The 26,090-nt window shown below is 38.1% G+C and overlaps 1 long non-coding RNA gene across 1 annotated transcript; it reads right to left on the bottom strand.

The window, feature by feature from the left end:
* Positions 1-1,907: 1,907 nt before the first annotated feature.
* On the bottom strand, positions 1,908-10,496 carry LOC119141063. Its single transcript, XR_005101824.1, has 3 exons — positions 10,482-10,496; positions 4,072-4,075; positions 1,908-2,008 (listed from the first exon to the last, which is right to left on the bottom strand). It is a non-coding gene; the product is annotated as an uncharacterized LOC119141063 (long non-coding RNA).
* Between the last annotated feature and the right edge of the window lie 15,594 nt (positions 10,497-26,090).

The following is a 26,090-nucleotide window of genomic DNA, read 5'->3' on the forward strand; positions in this document are numbered from 1 at the left end:
GCTTTTCACATGGGAAATGAAATAAAGCTATAAGCATCACTGAGGGGAACAGCTGCACTTTTTTTTCTTCTAAGTTTGAGACTGCTTCCCTCAGAGAAGCTACTGACCTTATCAGCGTATACATATTTTCCTGGGTTTCAGTTTTTCCCCTTAAAAGGCATAAGAAAGTGGTTGTCACAGAGGATAGGTAAATGATGGAATGCTTTGCAGCAGGACATCATGGATGCTGAAACTGTTTGGAAAAGAAAATTATAAAGTACACACACTATCTAAAGCCTCTTTACTTTTATTTCAGTGCTGGGAGACAAAGTAATAACAAAATTCCTTGTTCTTTCATTCTGCCCTAGGAATTTGCACTGGCCACTGTCAGAGATAAGGTTCTGTGCTGAATGATTGCTTCTCCTGGTTTATTAATGGCCTCCCCTATGTTTTCATGATTTTGTGCTGTTGGTACAAAATTGAAGCAGATGAACTCCAGCCTGCAAAGTTGTTTATACTTCCTGTAGTTGTATTGCAAAAGGCCAGGGTCAAACACATTTCCCTCAATACTAACATAGGGTCCAAACCCTACAAATGAAGGCCGTTATCAAGAGAAAAATTTATATTTGCTCACTAAATCTAACAAAGTATTCAAATAAAGGTTGAATTCAAATGTGGAGATGGGTTTTCTAGTGTAGAATTTGGAAACTACACAAATACTTCTCTTAATATCATGCACTTTTGTTTTACTTCAGAAATTGCTTGGAGTAGGAACACGTCAAAATTATTACCAAAAAGTGCATCTCTGTCACTCTGAAATGCCAACCCTGCAATTTATACAGAGTGCCAGAGCTCTATAGCCTTAGAAAACCTGCTTATTTCTCCGACGTAAGAGAGGAGGGCAAAGCTCTCCAGCACACTGCTAATTCAGAACTGGTCCTACAAAAATTGTGACAGTTCACTGACTATTCAAGATGGGCTCTTTAGTCTGAATTGAAACGATGTATTTTTGTAAGTTATCTAGGCACTCGCTGAATGTGTAAACAGAATCCAAGCATTTTTGTCTCTCATAACAATTTGCTTTATGAATGTGCCAATAGACAAGTTAAGGCCATATTGTAAGAAGTTCATATTTTGTTTTTCTTTTAGGGTAAAGGGAGCTCCACAGGGTAATTATTTTATTTTCAATGTGATACAAGATTAACAAAGGCCTTCCCTTTCAAGAAAAAATATAAAAGAATAGCATTGATTTGAAATTGTGCCTAGTACAGATGGTGATCATGCTGACACAATTGCTTCAGAGTTACAGAATAAATTGCAGTATTAGGGTGTAATGTTTGATCAAAATGAAATTGACATCCAAATGATTAATTTCAATGACAGTTGTGGCTCCAAGAATACTCATTTAAAGTCAACCATTATTTTAAAGATTTTTCTAATTTTTTTGAGAATGTTTTGAACAAAGTGAAATATCAAAAATATAAAGCAGTCACAAATTCTTTCCACGGTAGTATATAAAAATCTAGTGTCTTCTTAAACTGAACATTGTAAAGTAGTTCCAGTTCTGGAGAATAAACTGACACACAAAAGCGTCTGGTTACTAAGTCTGAAAAGTTAAAATATTGAATGTTTTGTGAGTAAGAAGGCCAGGAGACATGCAGATGCAGATGCACTCCGGTACTAGTTATTTTAGAGTCTATTAATATTGTTGATTACATCATTCAGTCACAGTCCAAGAAATGACAGAATTTTCCTTCAAATCATAGATTCACAGAATCATTTAGGTTGGAAAAGATACTTTAGGATCATCAAGTCCAACTATTAACCCAGCACTGCCGAGTCTACCACTAAACCATGTCCCCAAGTGCCACGTCTACACAGCTTTTAAATACCTCCAGGCGTGGTGATTACACCACCTCCATGGGCAGGTTGTTCCAATCATGACAACCCTTTCAGTGAAGAAATTTTTCCTAATTTCCAATCTAAACCTCCCCTAGCACAACTTGGGGCCATTTCCTCTTATCACTTGCTACTTGAGGAGAAAGAGACCAACACCCACCTCACTACAACCTTCTTTCGGGTAAACAGAGCCAGCCCCAGCACGGAGCCCTGCGGAACACCACTGGTGACCCCTCGCCAGCTGGATGTAACTCCATCCCCCACCACGCTCGGGGCTCGGCCAGCCAGCCAGCTTTATACCCGGCGCAGAGTGCACCTGTCCAGGCCACGAGCAGCCAGTGTCTCCAGGAGAATGCTGTGGGAGATGGCGTCAGAGGCTCTGCTAAGGCCCAGGTAGGCAACATCCACAGCCTTTCCCTCATCCACTAGGCAGTACCTGACTTTCATAGACCCATCATGCTGGCTGGGCCTGATTGCCTGGTTACCCTGTATGTTCTGCATGATGGCTTTGGAACTGATCTGCTCCATAACTAGCAAATTCATGCAAATTCTCCTATGACATGACAGAAATGAGGTAACATTGGAGCAGTTTTCTTCCCTACAGCTTCCCTTTATTTCACCCTCACCTCAGCTGGTTATATTTCCCCAGGGACTGCATTTCTCTCTGCAAATAAATAAGTACTGTTTCATCAGTAAAAGACAGATGTTTTAAAAATGGTGGGTGGTTGGCTACAGAAGGCCCTGCTTAATTCATATAAATTAATATATGTAAATTTAAGCCTAAATAAAATCCATGTTTCTATGCTATGTATATTTTCTCTTTCTAAATAGGATAACCAGGTTCAGACATAAAGGATAATAATCAAGTCTTCTAGGTAATATACTGTGTTCAATATTTAATTCTGATCTTCATTATATAAGGGTTAATATGGTCACAGCAATCCTTATTATCTGTCCTTCCAGTCTTATTTTCTTATTTGTTTTCCTAGTGCACAGTTATGTTTTAGCCAAATAATGTCATGGACTTACGCACAAATCCTTTTCCCTTAAAGATACAGTTAATTTAGAAACCACCACCCTGAAGGTATGTTTGCAATTACAATTATCCCTTCTATTGTGCATTAGCTTGCACTGACAATGATCAGTTTAATTTGGCATTCTGCCTCCCAGGCACCTAATTTCATCACACTCCTCAAGTTCTTCATAGACTTCCCTTCTCCAAGGCACAAGTGATTCCATGTCACCTAATCACATGAGCTAAATGTTATCCAAACAGTCTGAGAGGGAGAGAAATGGATTTCTTACTTGTTGACTTTTTTTTTTTAATTTGTTAGGATGTGGAAATACATACTTTTCCCCATCAAATTTTGCATTATAATATAAAAGTACAGCTGGCTGAATATGTCTTTACAGTGCTGTTCTATTTTGGATATTTCCCCCTAGTTTAGATATTAGCGGTTCATGTTCACTTGCATTTTAGCAACCAGCTTGAGCAGCGATGAAGTTTCAGGCACCTTGAGATTTTTCAACTGCCATCATCATCATCCCATGGTACTGAGTATCACATGATGTCAGGGATGCATCAGCTGCAAGCCCCTACACACAGAAGTAGTATCTAGTAAAATGATAATCACCTGCTTTTTTTACTGTTACAGTTAGCAGTTTATAAATGGAGCATCTCACTTTGGAAATGTAGGGCAGAGTCGTCGCAAACAGCAAGTGCCAAAGAGAGGGATAACAGGGTGCTTGAGGCTGGTGGAGAGAGCTTTGAGTTACAGCCACAAGAAGTACATGTGATTACTGCTCTTTAATAGTTTAGTCTTTAGGGCACAACACACATAGTCTGGTGTTACAGTTCTGGAATGAACAGCTTCTCATATACACAGTAACTTCTCAGAAGGTTTTTTTTTTTTGATATTTTATTAAAAATATCAGTTTTAATAAACTGATTTTGTTTAGCTGTAGGTATGCCTGCCACAAACTAAGGGTGATTGCTCAGGTTGTCATGAACTGGTACAGAAAGATGGATGAGTTTATTTTGGGGGAAAAAAATCTCCAAACAACAAAACAAAACAAAAAAAACCAAACCAAGAACCTAAACAGATTCAAGCAGACAAGTAAGATTAATAGAAAGCTCTCAGAAATGCAAGTAAATTCCTATATGCAGGAAAATGCTTAGATATGTAATCACACTTATCTTTTCTCTAAAAGCAAAACAAAATGACAGGCACTCATCTCATGATCATATTGGAAAATAGGAGAAGCACAAAAAAATCCATAGCCGTTCAAAATGGTTGCACGCCTTAACAGACAAAATGCATTAGAAGCCTGCTGAATTATTTCTGAAACTTTTGTTGATATGGAGCCTCTCATGAATGTCTCTTCAGTATTTGTTCTTCATCTGTTATGTTCTTCATAATTCTACAGGTGATGTGAAGTAAAAGGAGAGTTCACATCAAAATCTTTACTTCTGCTGCTTTTATTCCTATTACAAAATTATATTGCCCAGCAAGTCCTGAGTTTGCCTGATGTCTTCATGCAATATCACCAGAGCAAAGGGATAGCCCTCAAACAAGGGCGCCAATTTCAGACCTCACTATATATTTAGCAACACATTTTATTCAGAAAAAGTAGAGAGCCGCATTTCTGTTAGGTTCTTTGGTGTACAGAGTAAGTTTGATATACAAACTTTTGTTTAACTTGTGAAAAACCTTCTGAACAAGTTTGAAAGATGAAACCTGTTACAAAAAAACCCCACCAAAACCCAAACAAAACCAAAACCAAACCACCCCACCACCCCCCACTCAACTTTAAAGCCAGATGCATTTTATCATTCAGCCTCAATCCAAAATCCTCCTTCTGGGAAGGCTACTTCCTATAATTGACAAAGATTTTCATGTGACAGAGGCCAAGAACCATGATTGATTGTATATGCCATTTAATATATTGGAATGTATTTGCATCAATGATTCAGTATATCAGATTGTTAATCTAAACCACAATATGCAAATTTCCCTTACAAGGACAGCACTCCTAACTACTGAGAAGGCTCTGCACAGTGTCTAGCATTTCGGATTTATGGTAGATGGCAAGATAAATTCTTTGTCTTCCCTCCACAGTAACGAAAGAAGCCACTTCACAACTGCACAAGCCCTTTTTTACCTTGGTTTCTTTTGGAATACTGGATTTTGATTTATATTCCATGTTTCTTCCATACAACCCTTCTTACTTGAAAGTTTCTGGTTTAATAATTTGCTATAGCTCCTCTAATTTAGCATAAATGTTGATAGAAGAATTTTTTCATGTAGATGGTATGGCTTCTTATTTTCATCCCTTCCAACAGTGCTGTTTATTCAGGTTTTTTTCAGTTTCGCTTTTGTGTTTTAAGCTAGTTCATGCAAGAAGCACTGAGAACATGATGCACCAAAAATCAAGGCCTTGAAACAAAGAACACACTCAGAAGAGCTGTGCAACTGCCACCTATTCTGCGGGCATCACTGAAGCCACAACACCAACATATGTTAGCAGGCAGTCCCATGGATATTATTCCAGGGGAAACGTGCCTCTGGAATAATGGAAGTCCTGGATGCGATACTGAGTGATACCATAAAAGATCTGTTATCTTCTGGAAGCATCCTGGCAGGTCTTGAGAGAGTCACCTGGCTTAAGCTGCCCTTGCCCGAACAAGTCCTACCACTTGCTCTCACCACCTTCTTGCTTCAGGAGTGGAATGGGATGTGATTAACACAGTCATCACGTGAAGGGTGAAAGCACACTTTAAATACAACTTAAAACTCATAGAAGTCTTTGATTTTCCCCCACCTCTTTTTAACAACTGAAGATGTTTGTGCCAGTAGAACTTACCACACCCATAAAAAAGTGTGACCCGCAGCTGCTCTAAGACATTGAATTATTTTGCCTCTGATACTTCTGTGCTGATTTATATCTGCTAAGACTGTCCAAAACAATTTGAATCACAGAATCACATAGCTGTACAGAGGGGATTGAGTAGGTGCTGATGATTACGTTTATGGTTATTGCTTTGTCACATGAAACTCTGCAAAAGCATTTCATGAATGAGTCACAGTGAATGTTGTTTAAATGATAGATTGTGATTCATTGATTTTCACATTGTTTTATGCTTCCAGCATTCTTCTAAGAGACAAGAAAGAGCCTGCTCTGTCAGGCCTAGAAGAGAAAACGGCTATTCATTTATACCCAACCCATCAGAAAGGCCAAAAATGAAGAGTAGATCACCCTAACCAAGGAAAGAAAGTAGTAAACATTTTCTTGCTTCTTCAGTACGTCACAGCTTGGGGGACCTACATGCTGGAAAATCTAAACTCAGCCTTATTGAGTAGGTGACAGAACAATCCTATTTATGGCATCACCTCATTGGAAGCTGTATTTCTCTTGAAGCAGAGTTTTAGGTGAATAAAGTAAGTTTTTCCTAGCTACAGTTCTCCACTTTTAACCCTTTATAAATTCCTGGCCTGGTTATTATTTTTTTAAAAGTATATTTGACATTACTTCAACATTACTTCAAGCAACACAACTCATGGCAGTACTAGCTAGTGGGCTTGTAGCACTAATGGCTAACAACATGCAGAAACTGGACCCACCGTAGAAAGTCCGGATGAGAGCTGACACAGGTTTAGGCAATGACTTCTCCCATTGCTTCCTGCCTTCCATTCACAAGGGTAACTCGTATGGTAGAATGTGTTTCTGGGTCTTGACAGCGGAGGGGTTTCAGTCCCAGTGCTGCAGTTAAGGTAAGAACACGACACCTGTCATCATCCCAGCCTCTAGCTGCACTGCAGTGTCCTGGTCTGAGGCAGACTCGCTGTGACATGCAGGTTACAACTGCTTCTCAGTTACATTCCCACTGTAGCTGTGGCTTCAGGTGTGGTCTTCACTGTGAGAAGTGCCTCTGAAGAAGGACCCTTTCTCAGCACATCTGGGCTGTGCTCAGTAACCCGTCTAGGGGACAACATCAGCTCTCAAGTCAAAAAAGATGCCAGACGCTGTACCTGGCTAACGGCACTTGAGCTGTAAAGAGTTTACTGCTAAAGAGCAAATTAATTTCAGTTTTTATTACAAAATCTTCTTCTTTAGTGAATAATCAAAATCTACAGCTGGCTTAGGCATCTCAGAGCAATAAAAAACTGATGAGCTTATCACACAGTCTCCTTTTATGTCATATGGTTCTGTGTTAACTGAAAATAAGAGTATGTGAAACATTGCTAACTGCAACATCAGTTTTATGGGGAAAAAGATCTATATTTATACACAGCAAATTATCTATATATCTGTATATAGATAATACATTTAACTACAGATAAATATAAACAGTTAATATATAGATGCAGAGATACATAATATGGATATATAATATAGATATCATTAGAAATGTATATATGTATTAGATACATATACAAATGGATATATCAGATCTCTATGCAGCTATCAATATATACATATAGATATACCTATATAGATATATATAATACATATCTATACATTTATCTATATAAAATAATTAAATATCTAGATCTAAACATATGTTAAGCATATGTATCTATATATAGAAAATGCACAGGTATAATATAAGCTTAGGAAAAGACCCATATATATCTGGGTTACATCATATTTATTCCAGAAAAAAGGCCTCAGTGTGAATTAGGACATGCCAAAATATCTACACAGTATAAAGTCAATGAATAAAAATGCATCACACTTTGGATTTGATTATAATATTTCATTTCAATTTTAAGCTTATTCCTAAAATTTAATAAAACGTTACAGTTTCTAATTTTAAATACAGCATGTTCCCAAATGCTGGACAATATTTTGTATTTTTTTCCCCAAGACTTGGCTTCACTGAGCATTCTCAAATCAACAGAATCATCTTGGTTTTATGCTAGCATTTTTGATAGATATGCATTTGGTGATCATTATTACACTATTATTATACCACATAAATTATTTATGCTATTATTATGGCTGAAAAAAAAAGAAATCTAAGATATCTGGTAAGCCAGAGGAATCTTTCAGTGAGGGAGTTCAGATACAAGCCAATCCAATGACCACTTAATGGCTTAAAGGATACAATACTCCAGTTCAGTACTAGGAAACTGGTAGAACTTCTCAGCCTTATAAGTAATCCATTATTTCAGCCTGGAGCCTCAACCTACTGCTCAATATGTGTGACTCACTATTAACTTAGCTGCTAAAAGGCTAGTAGACCAGTACAATTTGAGGTACACGCTGCTGATGTTGATAACCTGCAGGAGGAGATAGTAAAAAAACCACCAACCACCACCACCCCCCCCACCACCCCAAACACAAACAACAGCAAGAGAACTTCAAAGAGGTTGCATAAACACCCAGTGCTCAGAAAGCCAGGTGGCTCTCCAACAAGCAGTTTTACAGGAAGCATCAGTCTTGTTTGCTGAGCTGAGAAACCACCACTAGGCCCAAGGAAGGGAGGACCAGACTCCAGCAACCAGAATGAAGAAACACTCTGCTGGGGAAGCGGCTGTTTCCACACTGAGGAAGGTAGCTAGTCAGTCTCCTGGGAGGACCAGAGGCTTTGCTTGCAGAGAGTACATTGCCTGCACAGAGCTAAAACCAAGTTTTGCAGGATACAAAGTCTGTTTCCTATCTGTTAAGCCCTTGCAGGCAGAGCCTCCTTCTCAAGCTTTTTCAACATTAAATCAGTAACTATGTAGCAATAAACTCTTCTCTGTCTCCTTTGATCCTGGAGGGTTCTCCCCCATTGTCGCCGAACCTTGGCTGATTGCTCCCTGCAGTCTCCTGCTTCTGTACTGCAATTACCTGCCAAGCTGTTTTACTACATGAGTAAGCTTGGCTGTCACGACAGGAACAGTCTCTCCTATGCACTTTTTGGGTCTTTCTGAAAGGATTATTGCTATCAAGGCAGCCACAGGCATAAGGCAGCATCTCACTACATTCTACCCGCCACCTACAATAATGCCCTATCAGCTGATACCCTGTCAGAAATGCGCTGCCAGGATTATCTGCTCATTTCAACATACCATTAAAGAAAATAAAAAATAAACAAAAAACCCCAAATCAAAACTAAAGACAAAGCAAATCCTCTTGAGATCATAAGTAAAATGCATACCAAAAGCCTTAGAACCACATGAGGCTGACATTTTATAAGCAGATAAATAATTATGTAATACTTTTGGAAGCTTCCCCAGTCCATGCAAGACCTCTGTTGTGGGCTAGAACCTTACCTTGAGCATAAATAAAACACATTTTCCAAAGTAAACTACAGTTTAAGTCATATGGTGTCCTGGTTTCAGTTGGGACAGAGTTAATTTTCTTAGTAGCTACAGCAGTGCTGTGTTTTGACTCTGGTGTGAGAACAATGTTGGTAACACACTGATGGTTTAAGGTGCTGCTGGGTAATGCTTATACTAAGTCAAGGAGTTTTTGGTTTCTCAGGCCCTGCCAGCAGGAGGGCTGGAGGGGCACAAGAAATTGGGAGGGCACACAGCCAGGACAGGTGACCTGAACTAGCCAAAGACGTATTTTATACCATGGTGCATCATGCTGGGTATATAAACTGGGGTGGGGTGGTGGTGGTGGTTCCAGGGCTTGCTGGTCGTTGCTTGGGGACTGGCTGGGTACTGGTCAGCAGGTGGTGAGCAATTGCATTGTACATCACTTGTTTTCTCCCTTTCCTTTGGATTTCATCCCTCTGCCCCTCTCCCTCTTTTTCTTTATTATTTTTCTTTCAGTTTTTACTTTATTTCAACCATTATATTGTTCTTATCTCAACCCTTGAACGTTACATTCCTTTCTGATTCTCCTCCCCACCCCTCTGGGTGAGGGGGGAGTGAGCCAGTGGTTGCGGGGTGCTTAGTCACCAAGCTGGGGTTGAAGCACAACATACAGGTTTACAAGCATCCTGGTTCAACTCCCACCCTTTCAGAGACTGTTGGCATCTTCAGCAGCTAAGGTTCAGAAAAATGTTAAGACTTGCTTCTGAAAGGCTTTAATGTGTTCAGTAGTCCTGCTGTAGGTATTTGTCATCGTCATGATAGTTGTTCTACATAGATTGACACATAAATAAAAATATAAAGTATTTCACATTACTCACCTGCAAGATACTTAATTTGCTCTGAACATGCCAGGACTTGTTCTGTATTTAATATACTGACTTAGAAATATCACAGTTAAATTATCTCTTCTGTACGCTGTACTCAAAAGTGAATGGCTATCATCTATAATCAGAACAAAATAAGGGCACAGAAAATGAAAGAAATTAAGAAGAGAAGTATTTTGGAAAATAAAATAATAAGCTCAGATAATAAAAGACACCTGGAAATCATAGCATCATTTATGACCTTGAGATCATCAAGTCCAGCCGTTAACCCAGGACTGCCAAGCCCACCACTAAACCATGTCCCGAAGCACCACATCTACATGTTTTTTTAACACTTCCAGAGATGTTGATTCTGCCACCTTCCCGGGCAGCCTGTTCCAATGCTTGAACACCTTTTCAGTGAAGAAATGTTTCCCAGTGTTCAAATGTAAACCTCCTTTAGCGGAACCTGAGACTGTTTCCTCACCTGGGAGAAGAGACCCATCCACACCCCTGTCTACAGCTTCCCTTCTGGTAGTTGTAGAGAGCAATAAAGTCTACCCACAGAGCATCATATTTTATTACAGATACATTCAGCAAGGAAAGTAATTATACAAAGAAGAAACAAGACAGAAACATTTAATTGCATGTAGTATATGCATATTCTGTAAAGACTAGGGCTAGCAAAATAAGATTTTTCTCAGAAACATGCAAAAATGTTTCAAGATGGCATTGGTAATGTCACTGAGTCTAGTGTCCTAATTATGCCCATAGTTCATGTAGTTTGTGAGTAAAGTCACTCATAGCATTATGCCCATGTTTCAAATTCTGTGTATTAAGCCAGGCCTTCCAGCATCTATTACTTCCACAAAAAAACATTTTGCCACCAGAATGCATATATAAGTTTGAATGGGGCATAAGTTACGGACTTCAAGATGCTGCTTAAAGATTTCTTGGACTTGCCATGCAAGTACCACCTTGACGCTGAGTCACTTAAAACAAATTAAAAAAAACCCCAACACACACACAAAAAATGCCCTCACCAAATAAGAAAATATTTTAATAACAATAAATATTTTTAGTAGATTTTCAGGTGTAATCCTTTCAACCCTCCCTGTCACCAAATAAAACAAGAAGTAAAAGTGGAAAAGCTTTAGAGAATGGCTTCAAGGACAAAGACTGCCTTCCATACAAAGGGAGACCAGGGCTGTTCACTTTATAAGAAGATACCAAGAAGGGCAATGCTAAAGTCCCATATAATCATGAAGAACTGGAGAGCACCAGACTGTTTATGTAGGAGACCAAAACACCCGGAAAGATTCTATTTCACACACATGCTTTATGTTATGAAACTAGTTAATATAGCTTGGCTAGTACAACTGACTCAATCCTACTTAATTGGATTTGCTTGAAAAGGTATTCAGCCTTGTGTTTGCATTATCTTCATAGCTTCATTTCACCAAGGATAACAACTCAGCTTTTTGCAAAACTGGACTATAACACAAATAGCAGCACTGTATGAAACTATGTCAGAGGAAACTCTGCTTCATCCTTTGGGGTTTGTTACCCAGAAGTAAGATATATATATATATATATATATAAAAATATATATATGATAGTTTGTGGAAATCTTTCTCTGATACAATTTTTGCCAGCATAAGAAGGAATCCTGTGAATCCAGAGATATTTACTTTTATATCCCATTATCTTCAAAAGTGATTATATACAGTTTTACCAAATAGCTAAATAGATACCGGAAAAATACATACAATGTAAAGAATGCTAAGTCACAGTAAAGAAAGGCATATAGATTTAGTTTGAGATAAAAGTACAAATAATATTTAAATGCATAGTGAACAAATACAATTTGAATACAGAAACAACGTAAGGCATAAACCCATCCTAATCAAAATTAGGAACGTAATTTTGTAGTTCATTCAACAGCTCCATGACAATAGTAGTAGAGGCTGTTGGGCAGTTCTTGAGATAAACTTTTTCTGGCAAATTGTTAAATTGCCAAAAAAGGGTTTGCAACTATTTTAAGAAAATTATTTAACAGTAGGAAGTACTAGATTTATGGATTAATAAAATAAAAATGTATTGCTTTGTTTTCCTGTTTGAATAGCCTATTAAATACATCTGGAAAATACTAAGTCCATTTTATCAAACTAAACATACCTCAAATCCAATAAAAATCACAGGCAATAGACTAAACTAAATAGTTTCTCAAGCCAGTAACTCCTAGGAATAATTTGTTTTGATCCTAGGTGACAAATTAAAAGTGACCATTTGATCAATATAAAGCCTTTTTGTGTGAGGTAGTATGAATGAAGTTTTTCACTGACAAGTATTGGAAGTAAACAATTATTTAAAACAAGCTAAAGAGTGAAGTTACCAGAATTCAGAACAAAAAGTACTATATTTTTTTTCCCCAAGAGTGTAAAAAAGTTAGAATAATGCTTCTATTATACCCACACAGAGCAACTCCCATTTCAAACCAAGAAACCTGATCAGCTGGCCCGCAAGTCTGCCACCCATTGTATTATGGATATTCTTCTAACCAAGGATTCTCATAACTGGAGTGCTATGTGACGAGTAGTCTGAATTGGTTTGGGATGGGGAAATCAAGAGTGCTTACAATGTTTGGAGCCCAAATATTACAAAAGTATAGGGAGAAACATGACATTTAGTGTTTATAGACTTGGAGGAGGCTATCTTTATTTATTTTGTCTATTTCCTTGAGGATCAAAATGTTTCTTTTCAGTAGTCTCAAAGCACAATATATGAGTAAACCAGAAGTCTCATGGATGCAATGTACTTCTTTCTTAGTGGCTTGGTTATTACTTAGTTTTGTCCAAGTTACAATTGAGTCAACCACTTTTCATCTAAATACTGTTTTCTGTGTGTATGACAAAATCCTTGCAGTGATATTAGTTGTATTTTCATAGAGCATATGAAGTAAATGAGAAGTAAGAGGTATTAAGAAATGTTAAATACTGGTGAGTTTTATTCTCAGGTCTTTTCTGTGGCCTCTTGCAGCACAGAGGCAGAAAGAGGACTAGACTTGCTATGAAGGGAATTAATGGACAAAACCTGGCTTTCAGAGGCCTTAAACTCAAGCCTATATTTGCCATCCAGCTTCAGTGGTATTTCACAACATTCAGCCCATGCAAATGTGAAGCAAGCATTTGAAGCACATGCAAATTGAAACAAGCTCAGATTTACTCTGAAAAGTGACAGAATATGGCCTCAGGTCAAGTTTGTAGGACACTTCCAGTAAACCGAAGTGGTCTTCTCTGAACCCAGTGCAAAATTAACTGTGACAGGAAACAGCTGAGAAGGAAGCTTAAAAAGCCATTACATTATCTGATTTCACTGTGTAAAATGAAGCAAAGTTCAATTCAGATAATTCTGCTATTTTTATTGTTACAAATGTTTTCTGCTACTACAGCAATCAATACAAGAATGAGAAAGACCAAGAAGATGCACATGTGGAAAAAATATTGGATGGAAAAAAATGGCTTCAAAGAGTTACTTATCTAGATCTGGGTTTTCAAAATTTAAAATATGATTTAGGTGGCCTGTGCAACTAAGTACATTTTTATGTGCCAATGTCATGTATATCAGAGCATACACTGATTGATGTTAGCATATTGACAAGTGTGAATTTCAGACCTCACTTTCAATACAGTCTTCAATTGCAATTTACACTTAAATTACAGGAGCCCAATTTCAACAGATTAATTCCTTCCATAAAGTCTGTGTATACTGGGATTTGTCAGACAGTTCTGACTAAAATAATTTCATTGACAACTGCTAGAAAGTATGTTTTGAGTCAGGGTCTTAAAGTTTTCTAGACTAAAACATTAAGTAATATTTCTGAAGGTATATGAAGAAGGAAATGTCAAGATGATCAAAAGTATCAGGGTGAACATTAAGTTGAAGAAGAGCTGAACAATTTAAAAATTCAAACTCCTAACTTAGATCACAAGACTGATGGTTAGTGAGTCTGACAAACAGAGGTTAATACTTTTAGTCAAGAGTACAGTATGAGTAGCGCATAGGTATGGCCTCAGAAAACACAACATATTGATTAGTCAATCATTCTATGTAAGCTTTAGATTAGGCAGAATATGAGCCTATTATTGTTACAGCAGTGCTAAATCATTCATCTCTTCCTATAGTCTAGCTTTTAGCATTTGACTGTATTGAATTGTGTAACTAGAGACTATGCCATAAGCTAAATTCACTGAATGACCAGAGGCTGATTAATTCTGGAGCTGCTTAAATCCAAAGCCCCAATTCTCTTACAATATTTTGCATTTACATAACTATGTTATATAACTTATAATACTAGGAACCAACACACATTGAAAGTCATTAGTGCTCAAGTACTGTAGACAAGTTAGAACCTCTAAAATTTACCTTAGGAAGATACTTTGGGATAAAACCTCTTTTTACTGATATAGGCTAGTATTGATCCAGTATCCATCCGAGAACTGCATAATCTTGCTACTTATGCTACATAATTTTATTTATCTGGCTTTAATATCAAATCTAAATTCCCATTTCATATGTCATGTACTTAATGAAATTTTTGGAGAAAGTTTTGTCTACCTGGAATCATGGATATTCTGCATCATGAGAAAGGAAGTATCTCTGACATGTGGGACATGAAGGATCTCAAACATTAATCAAATAATCTATTACCAAAAAAGTATCTGAGCTACTAGAAAAAAAAAAAATCTTTTAATTCTATAAATAACTGACAGCCACGATTTTAAATTATTCCTTTTTAAAGCATGTCTTGTCAGAATGAATATTATACACTTAATTCTGCATGGAATAAAATCTGTTTTGGAGGGTTTATTTAAACTGTTAACATTGAAGAGTGGTGAAGGAAAATTTAATGAGTGTCAACTGAAGTTGACTTCACAGCTCTCTGTCCTTTCAGGCAAGTAGTATTCACCAGAACTCAGGCTGAAGCCGTGACGCTGATCCAATTGCTATAACTTCTAAGAATCCTATCACATGGTAATGGACTTTCCTTTTTTTCACAACAAAAATTTCCCCCATCTCACAACTTACTTCCTTGCAGATGGCATGGCAGAGAGCCTGCACTTCACTGCACAAATACCTGCAAGCATCAGGGGACTTCCTTGACCACAGCCCCATGGAAGCTAACACTGTTATCTCCCTTCTGAAAAATCTTGTAACCCAATATCCACAGTTTACAGTCTGCTGACAGTTTCTAGTCTAAAGCTGATCTCAGAGATCTCCTAGAGAGATATACTCAGTCAACTGGGAATATACCCATCCAGAAGCATGCTGTACTGAATCTTCAATATACAAAAACCTGGTAATTTTTAATAAAATTGGAATGGATGAAGATTAGGCATTCTGGGGTCTTGCTCTAGAGCCACCAATCTGGACTGCAGTGGTTTGGTGTTTTTAAGACCATTCTGCAGTTTTCACAGAAAAGGAACAAAAACCCATGCCATGGTGACATCTGTCAACTTCAGTGAACACAGCCAGACTGCCCTGGATCTTCAAAGCTTATACATTTTTTTCTACCTGTCATTGCCGCCCTCTGGAGTGCACTCACTGATGGTTCCAGTACTAGCTCTAGCAAACCCTTCCTTTGCATTTCAGGCACATTTGCACCCTGACCATATCCAACATGCCTCATGCCCCAGGTTTTTAGGGTCACAGCCCAGGCTGACCTACTGCTGCAGAAGCAGCCAAATGTCAAAAGTTCAGACCCTATCAGCAAGTCTGAGATGTTGTCAGACACAGGAGGATATCCAGCATTTCACAGAAGAGGAATTATAGCTGGTTACAGTCATTGCTGAAGGAAACACAGCTCTACTGTCCTTCCTGCTTCCCATCTTTGTGGTCTGTATCACACATAACAAGTAGTAGAAACCATCTTGTTACACAGTACACACACAGATCCTGAAACACTACATTTTCCAGCAGCATTTCTCACCATTGTAAAAGCCATACAGAATGGGCTACTAATCTACATAAGATACAGCAATGTTTAAAAAGGCTGCAACTCACTTCTCTGAAGAAGAGAATCCTCTCTGCAGAGGGCAATCAAATTGGTTCCATGCAAACACCTATGGGACACAGGTGCTGTGTGTGAACAGGAACTGGGGAGCATTAAGTTTCTAAAGCAATCAAATGTGAGATGCCTTTATCAGAAGTTTTCCAGTCAGTTATGGTCAATGCTTGCAATAATCCAGAGGGAATTCACAAGACATTCTTCCCCAGCTTGGCTGTCCATTCTCACCCTCCTGTTCTTTAAGCCTACCTGCGGGGTGCTGCTTCATCTTTAGCAGCCTTACAGGACAGGACTCTCACTGTGTTAGGAGTACCAACAAAGAGGGTCCCAGTGCGATTCAGAGCTCCTTGTGCGTTTACAACACAAGTTACCAATACCTAAAGCACTTCTATCAAAAAATCAAAGAACAGACTAAAGGTATAACAGTGTGACAATGGCTTCTGCTTCTATTTATTAAAATAAGCCCCCAAGGAAGACAGATCAAATAAAGCTAAGATTTTAGCTATAACAGTCATGCTCTTAAGCTTACCTTTTGATCCCTCCTTTGCAGTTCGTTGTTCTTTCTCAGAGACTAAGAACCTGGACTATGTTTCCCCATCCACAGCATTCTGGGATTTGCACAGGAATCCACCTGTCTTACTCTTCTCAGCTGATTCATGAAGTGCATGACTATACTTGATTTAACAACTTCTCTCCTGTTAAAACTTTGTCAGGAAAACACCTTCCCTAACAATTGTAGAATAGATATTATTTTGGGTGGCAGTTATAGTTCTAGTCACTACTGATTTACATTAGAATGTTGTCTTCTGGCTAATAAAAAAGATATACTATTAAACTAAACAAAAAATGTGCATGAACATACATGCAAGCCAATCCAATGCATTCAGGTTATGTCAGACTTGCTACCCAGCCAGATTCATTTGTTCCTGAGCAATACCAACAATTAAAAAGTTCTTGCACCTTCCTGCATTGAAGTAAGTTTTCCTAAAACACAAAACCTGCTAAAGTAATTGTAAACTGTGCAAGTGACACACTAAAACAACAGTTAGGTTGTGAAAGAACATGATGCTGCTTCAGTTTGGACAGCAGCAGTATTTCAGCTTCATTTTATGAGTATATACACTACTGTGGGTAGGAGACTAGAGGAAATTTGAGGGTTACGTGTTCTAGAAAACAGTGTTTTCTGATAGAGACCCTCAAAGTTCTATTACACGCTTAGACTAAGCAACAGAAATTAAGGCACATTTAGGTAAATGTCAGGAGATTATGAGTTCTATGAATAAAAATGACACTCCTGCCCTGGAGTTGATTATCCTGGAACACACGAAATGGTCAAAGAGGTAGGACTGAGTTAAAACAAGCTCAACTTTGTTGCAGCAGATAGCTGAAATCTGATGCATTGCCATAATGTGAGCAGATGTTTCCCTATGCTGATCTAAGGAAACGGAAATTAAAATAGGCTTTACTGTACCGTAGAAATTTACTCTGAATTTTTTCTTCTGTATCTCTCATGGAGCAGTCACTCTTTATAAATGCATTAAGAACCAACCTTACATACAGCCATTTTCAATGTTAACAAGCACACTTAAATTCTCCCAAAACAGAAGCAACTTGTATTAAGTCACAATTCTGCTCACAACTGGTCCCCAAACTGTTGTATTCATGAATGGGAGGCAACAGATCCAGATATACAGAACCTGCTATTGAGGGGAAACTCTCACTGAATTGGGTCCAGAGAGTGCATATATGCTCTGCAGCAGCGCAGCAAGGACATAAGTTGACTGTCAGAAATCAGAGAAAAAATTTTTTGAGTAGTCCCTAAATATTCAAAACACCAAGCCATTAGCACTTACAACATCCATTCAGATCCATTTTTCTATAAATTTTATTTCTTGCTAGTTTTAGTCTTCTGAACCACCTAGGACTAGTTTGATTTCCCCCACCCTATGCCAAATCTCCCGTTTAACAATTTTTGTCATATATAACCAAACAAGGGCTCTCCTAAAAAAACAAACCAACTTGGGTCTGTGTGAGATGGACTCAGGACTGCTCCCACTTCCCTAAAGATTTCCTCCAGCCCCAAGTTACGGTTCACCCTCTCACAGGCTTTTATTATCTTGAGTGCAAGGTTAAGCAGCTGCAGAAGTGTTTTCATGGCATTAGTCTTGGGTTTTGTGTTCATGCATTGTGTAGTATAGGCACTAAGTGTCAATAATTTCCAGAAGCATCAGATTGACTTTTGATGCACACAAAGATACTCTGTGCATCTGCAGCTGGCAGGGACCTCCAGATAAGCATAAATACAAGCACTCATGGACAAGTGCATAAAAATCTCAAATTCTGCCCAAATTTCTAAGTACAGAAAAATGCATCCAGAGAATCCCAGATGTGACAATCATTCACCAGGGAGGCTGTGTGTTACTTGTTGAGCAGATTCAGCAAACTATTTTTGCAGTTTGTTTTGTTTTTTTTTTTTTTTTGGCAGGGGGTCATGGTGGTGACAGGAGATGAAAAGAAGGAAGTCACAGTATGATCTCCAGCATCCATCTTTTTTTCTAATAACTACAAGTACCAGAATGTTATTTTGCCTTTCAAAGACTGCTTAGCACAGGAAAAATATTTTGCACTCCACTCGTGCAATAATATGCAGCAGCTACACAGGCATTCTCCATCCAATATTTAACATATTTTACACCATAATCTGCCACAGCTAGCATTTATTTTAAATAATATTTCAAGTGTACTACTAAACTAACAAAATTAATGGCAAGTGGAACATACTACAGGTAAAGTAACAATCGTTTAAATTTAACTAAAACATGGAAAGTTTGAACTGTAACTATATTTATTGTACTTCAACATACTGGTTGGTGATGGATTTTTCTTAAAAAAATCTTAGTTGTCCTTATATATAATATAAATCATGTGACAGATATTAGGTAAATCTAACAGACTACATTAGGCCAAGTATAATTAATCTTAATTTACATTGTTTGAAATCTTCATTAACTACACTGACTGAGTGATTGCAAATTTCACTAATATGTTTGAGATTCACTTTCCCATTAGTATGGTTTTGAACTTAAATGCCTGTTGCAGAAGGCAGCAAGCTAGCAGTATTAGCTCTGTTGTAGTTTTCATACGTTTGGGCAGATCTTAAAAGATGTGACCTCATTTCTAGCCAGCTAGCTTTTTACTTTGAAGTCATTTTTTCATCCTATATTCCACTGACACCTTTATTCCTCATAATACTTGGCTCTTGAAGAAAAGGCAGCCCAAAATTAAAATAATATAAAAAAATTCAGTATATAATCTTGCTCTGATTTTCATCTGCACCTTCTTGAAACTGGAAGTGTAAGCTTTAAGCAACTGCTGCATCATTTTGAAGTTTTCTTTTGTTTAAGCACTGTTTGCTTGAATGACAATTTTCTTGGATCTTATGAGACCCAGTTTTGTATGCTACATGAAGATTTCATCTTCTGATTTTAAGACAAGCCTACTCCATGAAAGAAAGCTGTAATCATAGCTGATAATTACTCTAATAATTGCAGCTGCAGAAGTTAAAGGATTATAGGGCTTTTAGAAAAATGTAGCACCTCACATTTCATGTTTAAGTTTTTCAGCAGACAGTACCAATTTAAATCCTAATTTAAATATAAATAATTCCATTGGGGTGTTTCAAATACAGGGAAGTTTGGCTCAATATTGTTAATGGAAACAGTTCATTATAACCAGTACTTTGTTGAAATCTGTGCTAAAGACAATATGCCAAAAAAAGCTAATAAAACAAATTATAAAACTTTAGATTTCAACAAGTCTAAATTGTAACGCTTCATTCCATCCAAACAAAACGTATAAAAGATAACTATTGAAGTAAAATCAAATTAAGATATTAGACTTAGAGGTATATTCAATTTATTTAATGCCATAATACTTTGTGCTGTCATCATTATGTTTTGTAGTGTGCACAGAGTGATGATTATATTTTTATTGAATCCTGATTTCTGTATTGATTATATATATTGACCTCACAGAGGTCATCCATCTGCCTTACAAGTGCTGAATATTTTTGCTGTTCGTGTACTTCATACTTCCCTTTCAGATGGCTCTTCTCCATACATTCAGTGAATTGCATACGCAGAGGTACCCCAGAACAATTTATATTATTAGTATATTTTAATTACAACTACTATCAGCTGCCATGAGTTTCACCAAACTAAAAATAACATCTCAGCATCCAGCAATCTGAAATTTTGAGTTGTCTTCATTTCTTTAAATTACTTTAAGCAGCATTCAGAACAGTCGCTCTCTTTTAAGTTTGGCCTCAATTTTACACCTAAATCCTCTTTGCTCAGAACATGCCATCAGCTTACATTACACTCTGAAGATGTTTCTTATCATATGTTGACTTAGTACATGACTGCTATGAATAAAATTAACTCAATATCAACATCTAATGAATAAAGTAAATTCAGTATCAACCTCTAATGAAAGCCAAAATTTAAGAAATAATGTCACTATTTTCAGCTGTAGTTATATAACTCAAATTATTTTTAATTCCATGAGACAAAGGAATCCCCATATGGTGTTGCAGATATCCCTTCCAACAAAAATTCCATCAAACTAATTCTCTTCAAAAGTAATTGTGCACCTTTCCCCATTTATCAGTTCTCTTGTTTCTTTCTAAAATTCTCTTTGGGCATGTGTAAAATGATACAGAACCCTTCAGGATTCTAGGGTATTGTAAATCATACAGGCCCCTGCAACTAATTTAAAGCTAGTTACAAAGATGTCAGAGCCAACCTCTCTCTTGGTAATGCCAGATGAGTTAAAATGATCACAAACTGTTGCCTGGAAGGCTCAAACTGGACATGAGAAAAGCAAGTTCTTCACTAGGAGGGTAACCTAGCAGTTAGAAAAGCTACTCAAAGATTTCTGTAATTTCTATCCCTTGGAGATTTTCGGATTTCATCTAGGCAAGGCTTTGAGCAACCTGATCCAACTTTGAAAGTAATCCTCTTTGGAGCAGTAAGGTCCAGTAGCCCCACATGTCCTTTTCAACCAACTTTTCTGTTACCTTATGGACCCATATATAAACAGAAATGCTGCATCTTGTTTTCAATAGCAAGTGTCAAACAGGCATGCTGGTCTGGTTAATACATTTCAAACAAATCTTTACTAATTTAAATTGTTAATGCCTCTGAGTACATGGACTAGAAGAATGAAAAAGCTGCAAATAATATCTTTGCCATTACCGTTACCATGCAAAAAGCATCCATATTTGCAATTCAAATATGAAGAATATGAAGAGCAGGTAGCTCTGCAGCCAGGAATGCAAACAATCTGTTGAAAGTTGTGAGGGAAGGTTACAGGAGGCTGGTTTTTATAGAAATTACCTTTATTGGTTACATAGCAGGACTTCAACATTTCCTCTTCCTGAAATCAAAATCACCAGAAGTTGCATTGCTTAGATAAACTGGGCAATGGGAGAAATCTCTCTGCTGATTTTACATTGGACCATGAACAGCATTTATCTGCATGCTAGCAAGAGTGACTTCTCTTGCGTTCTGTAAGATATGAATGGACTACCCTGAAACTACTTTAAAAAGACTCTTGTCATAGTATGACAACTCTACGCCAACAGTTTGATGTTGTTGCTCACTGAAAACAGAATAAAAAAGAAGCTTCAGTCAAAGATGTGTTTTGCCAGAAGCTATGCAGCAGTTACTTTAAACCAGTGAATCAAGAAACAAAATTTGCAAGAGTATTACTTCCTTCTCCTGCCTGTAGTGTTGTTGATGCTCGTTTAGTAACATATTAATCCCAGAGTATCCTTCAAACACAACTCATATGCTAAAAGAGTGAAAAGGAGATTTTTCTTATTAATTTTTGCATGGCATTTATCTGGGTAGCTTCTAAACTCCTGAAGTACAGCAAGTATTGTCTGCATCCACATGTTCACTTTGGAAACAAAGGAAGGTTTTACCTTTATTTCCCCCTTCTTGTTATCCAGAGCTGAGCACTGCATACATCACATGAATAAAACATTCCTTCCCTCATTTCTTATGTGCTGCTTAGAAGTTATCCAATACAGGAATCCAATAATTTGATTTATTTATACAGCATTTCCATAGCAGCTGAATTACAGTACTTACTGTTACTGTGGAGTGGTTCTTTATCTACTGGTCCTCTCTTTAAAAGCATTTTCTATTTTAAAAAAATATGCTAAGAACTTCAAACTCCATTAAGAATTTTAATTTTTCTTTCCATGGATTTATGAGTTTACAGTTTAGAGAGAGTTTGTACTTTACACATGTCAGCATCTTGATGCAGTCATAAATACAACTTTGAAGCACTCCAGCATTTTGGAAAAAGGAAAAACAATAATAGAGCCATGCTACCCGGTTCCACAGTAGCTGTGGGTCTCCACCACAGGTCATTCTGGAGGTCTATTAACTAAGCATAGGATTATGTCATAACTAGTTATCATGATTTTAATTTAAGGGCTTTTTATTCCCCTGCTAACAGGTTTATAATATGATTTATCTTCATAGTTGAGATGAACCATTACAGTTCCACATGTGAGCAACAGCTGTCAAACTGTACTGGGGTACTTCAACTCTGTCATTTATCTCACCCACGTTGCAACAAGGCCTGTGAATCTGTTTGAAAAAGCCTTCAGAAATAGCTGGATTTGGAAAGAAGCTTTAATGTGGATGCTGAGTAACCACCATGTAAAACAGACTCATTTACCACTCATTATCACCTTGACACAAAAATCCAGCAGGGTAACATGGTGAACAGAGAGAGATGAAAATTCTACTTAAATAGTTGATCATGCTGGGAAAGCATGTGAATGCCAGTTTACGTCATTCCCAAACATCTGCAGGTTTAAAGTGTGCATACCCTTATCAAAAAAAAAGGGGGTGGAGAGGGGAAAAATCTCCAACACATCAGTTTCATCTAACTCTGAATGCTTATCCCCATGTTCAAAATCAAAGTCTTTATCCATTGGAAAGTACATTTAGCTATAAATGTGAAGTGAGGCCTCATCCCTCCTCATCTTTGCTGTCTGCACAGCAGTGATGTAGTGTAAGCTAGTTACCCAGACCGCCCGCCTGCCTGCAGTCCCTAGGAGAGGTACCTCCAGGGACCAATGCCACCTGTTTTGGAATGTGGACCATAACAGACCACTGACAGAGCCCAGGCAACTCACAAACCAGATGCCCCAACCAGTCACACCACAGTTTCTGAGATCTCTCTTGATTGCCCTCAGACTTGTTGTCGTTTGGACTTCATCATTGCCCACTTGGAAGCCCAGTAATGGGCAGCTATCAGAGGGCCGTACCAGACAAGGGAATATTCTAGTAACATCCCTTACCTCGTCCAAGGGAGCCAGCAGGCTTCCCCGTGGGTTGGGTCTGGCTGGTGTGTCAGCCTCTCTGTTCCTCTCAGCACAGAGGGATTCACTACATGTTGTTGTTTCCAAAAGAAAGGTCACAAACAGTCTGAGTGTTCCCAAAACATATGTAGTGCCTGAGCACGCTTCTACTTGCACCTGAGCCACAGAAGGCCCTGGAAATTGGAGAGGCTGTCAGGTGCTTTGCTGCTTGTGCTCAGGGCCAGTGGTACCACGCACCTGTGTAACGGCGGATAACACTGCTGCGAGACATGTCAGAAACTGCCCACACCACACGCCTCTTTGCTCAGGGGCTGCATTTAAGCTAAGGCATGTCCCCTCAGTCCTTGCCTGGGCTGTCCCCTGGTGTGCATTGGTCTGAACAGAGCCTGACTGAACATGTGAGTCAGTGACCTGACCTTGGACATCCGCCATCACTTGCCCAGCAGTCTGGGCTCTCAGATGCTCCCAGACAGGTCCTGCTCGCTGTGTTTGGGTACTGGGGGACTGGGCCCTGCCTGGTGAGGCTCTGCCAGATGAATTGCTGGGGGTGGTCCCTGTCCCTTCTGGAGCGAGCAGCCCTTGGTGCTCCCTGACGGTAGCCTTGGGAGCGATTGGGACTCTGCTTGTCCTCTCAAGGAAAGGACAGAGGGAAAGTTGATTTAAGGAGCTGACTGTGTATGAAATACATTAGCATTTTATTTCAGGTCAGGTATAATGAAGCAATCTGCCAGTCATCCTGCCTGCTGTCTGCATTACAGAGCAACCTTTGAGGGGAAAAACTGAATTGTTCTCAGGGCAGAGGGTGCTAAGCAATAAGTGCTGAGTGTCTATGGGACAGTCTAGAGTGTGCTCACTATGTTGCTTACTATGTAATGTGCCTTTTTATATGGCAGGGGATACACGCACCTAAAACATTTTAATAAACATGAAATTGTTTAATACCCCAGCAATGGATATGTAAACTACATCTATAAAATTAGTTTGGTAGAAGCCAAAAGTTGCAAGCATATTTCTGACATTTTTATTTATAAGTAAATCTACACAAATAACAGCTGTTGCAGAATTATACATGTTAGGACTCCAGAAGGAAACTTCGGAAGAAATCTCACTGCAGAAGTCTTCTCAGGTTTTCTGCCATGTTAGAAAATGTAATATTCATCCTCCAGCAAATGATCACAAGTTGTCAGGAACTTAGCAGTACTCTGTGGCATATGTAAATTGAGCTGAATGGCACCACTGACATTCTCAATGGACACACAAATCATCATTTTCAGTGGTACTAATTTGTAACCTTATTGGCAGCATTAGAAGACTGGAGACATTACGTGTTGGGTAATGTTTACTAAAAGGCAAAAGCCTTAACCCGACCCTGGCATACAAAATATGAATAAAAAAATTAATTTCAGCCACAAGGAATTAACTCCGTTATTGTCTAGAGGTAATCATCCTAGATTTTCTGAATGACTCCTTGGCTGTGGGACCTGGATGAGGTGTATTTCAGCATCTGCTTTTACTTTTCTAGAAAGGTGCAAAGAGAATTCTACATCTGTCAAATTATGCTTCCCATTTGTATTTATCCTTCTAGTGATACATAGCTATCATGCACATGCGATATTTAAAGGATTTTTCCTTTTGGAGCATTTCCAATCTGTTCATTAAATTTTGGTTCAAATATTTTGGTGAGGTTTTGAGGATGTAATTACTTTTCTAACAAAGCAGGAAAGATGTTTTGCTGCGAATCACACAGGAATCTCAAGGAAGTAAGTACTCAAAATAATAATCTAGTCATTTAGCTATTAATGAGAAACACATGCAACAAGCAAACAGACACTAAAGTAGTAAATTAGCCCAAAAGTTCACGCTATTTTTTTTTAAAGCATTGGGAAATTATATTTGAGACACAATAAATTTTCAGGACTTGGTACAATTTTCTAAATTCACAGAAAAATGAAGATTCTTTTACAAGTCAGCTAAGAAGTAGGAGCCTAATTCAGCTGCTATGAAATAAAAGCAAAGGCTTACTATTAAGAAATAGAATTGTGCTCTCAAGAATCAGTATAGAAATATAATGACATTACTTTGGAAATTGTCTAGCAGCTGTTTTCAATATCCTTGTTTTTTCCATATTTTTTTGTGATATTGCAAACAGCTGCTTTTCTAGTACACAGTATGTCTGTCGTCTATCAAATGATTTCATTTCAGCATAAACAAAGAACAGTTTGGCCTCAAAAATAGGACATAGCAGTCAATAGGAGAGGATTCAGGGGAGCTATTCTCTGAAAAGAAGGATTCATTATTTCTAGTTCATCTGCTTGTAAATCTCTTTCTTGCAGTACCTGTGTTTTGTGTTCACATTTGGAATGACGTATTCCCCATTGAAATTTGTAGTTGCAGATTGTTGAAATTATATGTTACATACAAGGTGGGGCTTTCAGCTGAGGTGTGAGGGAATTAGCTGTCTTTAATTGTGACTGACAGTTACTTGCAAAGGTCTCACCAAAGGGCAGCGCTGATTAAGGAAAGGGCTTACTGGCTGTAAGTGCTCTGTACTGTTGGAGTGCCCTGAGCTTCACTGCCCCATTGATATCCAACTCTGACTCTATCATTTCCCTTGCCAGCCCTCTTTT

The sequence above is a fragment of the Falco rusticolus genome, chromosome Z, assembly GCF_015220075.1.
Source record: "Falco rusticolus isolate bFalRus1 chromosome Z, bFalRus1.pri, whole genome shotgun sequence".
Lineage (NCBI taxonomy): Eukaryota > Metazoa > Chordata > Aves > Falconiformes > Falconidae > Falco > Falco rusticolus.